This window comes from Cyprinus carpio, unplaced genomic scaffold, assembly GCF_018340385.1.
Source record: "Cyprinus carpio isolate SPL01 unplaced genomic scaffold, ASM1834038v1 S000002948, whole genome shotgun sequence".
Lineage (NCBI taxonomy): Eukaryota > Metazoa > Chordata > Actinopteri > Cypriniformes > Cyprinidae > Cyprinus > Cyprinus carpio.
The window spans coordinates 3,829-5,335 of record NW_024875658.1 but is presented as its reverse complement, the minus strand read 5'-3'; positions in this window follow the sequence as shown (position 1 = coordinate 5,335).

Below are 1,507 nucleotides of genomic sequence, written 5' to 3'. Positions count from 1 at the left end.
TTTTAGGTAAATTTGTGTGTTCATTGGACTTAAATTTTTGCCACATCGGAGAGGGAACCCCTTGATCCCCCTCTTCTGCGCCAGACCAGTAGGGGGGTCAACTCCTTCCCTGAATAACTGAGACCTAGCCCCACCTCATCCCCTCATTCATCTACTACTCCGCACACTGACTACACTACATTTCCCTGGTCAAGCAGACCCAGCCGTTCCTTGGACAGCTAGATCAACGTCTAGCTCAACAATTGGTGCTCAGTCATAGGACTTGTATAAAGTCATATGCCCACCATTGCAGATCCTAATCACTAACCCCAAACGCGAAGTCTTAGATTTGCTGTGTCTGTCCCAGTTCTTCTTTCTTTCTGGCCGTATTATAGAAACAAAAAAAAAAAAAAAACCCGTTTTTGAAGACATTTCCTGTTAGCGGGGAATCCTGTTTGAGATATTTAGTTTCCTGTACCTTGTGCCTGGCGCCTCACCGATGCTACCAGACCCTTCTTGTTACTGTGACTTTTCTTCGAGATCCTCTGTCTGCTTCCTTGCCTACGTTTTTGAATAGTGCTGCGTAGGTTTGGTGCATCTGCCTGTACACTACGAGTTCTCTGCAATAGCCTGCATCATCACCAAATTCACCTCCTCATTATGGTCATCTTCTTTTTCCTCAAAGCTCTGAGAGTCCTTCAATGTCAGCCCTTGTCAATGTCAGGACCTTCTATATGACCCACTCGTGGTTATCACTAAATGATTTTGTGATATTCAATACAGCCACCCCTAGGGCCCAACTGACAAGTCTAGTTGATGTCAATCAAGAACTGGAGAACCGCTTCCTCCCCCCTCACAGGACAACCTACTGCAACCACTTGAGAAAGCACTCCGGGACTAATTCGGTGCGCTCGCGAACTAACTATGGGTTTAGACATATGCTGCAAAAACCGCTCCCTCTTGTTCTCAGGTGTGCCAATCACACTGGCTCTGGTGAATCTTCACCTTTTAAAAAAAACTCAATGTGGTTACTATTGGTTCCACCACCGAGACTTTTTGACCCCCTCGAGCACAGGAGCGTTCGCTCGGCAGTGGGGGGGGGGGGCTCTGGATCCAAACGGAGAACGCAACCCCGTTGATTCCCTGATCCCTCTGTGAACTGCCCAAAGACCAGGAGGGGGCACCCCTCACCAACATACACGCATACCAGACTCCATTCCATCACAAACGGACTCCCACTGACAATATTCAATGTCCCCACAGCCCCGTAAAACAACTTCTGACTGATGAGGAAGTCACTCGTACACAGGTTGCTCATTACATCGGAACTTGTATTAGAATAGAGGCTATGGAACAAACTATCCTACAGAATCCAACTGACCATGTCAGCAAGTCTTGGTAAAGATATCTGCATGTGTTCTGAGTCAAATCTTCAGTAAATAGGTCTAATTTGATAGCCCGTTTGTTGATTTCCACTAGGTATTCCGTCTGAATCGTTTTAATGGAAGTATCCCTTTTCCAAGTATCC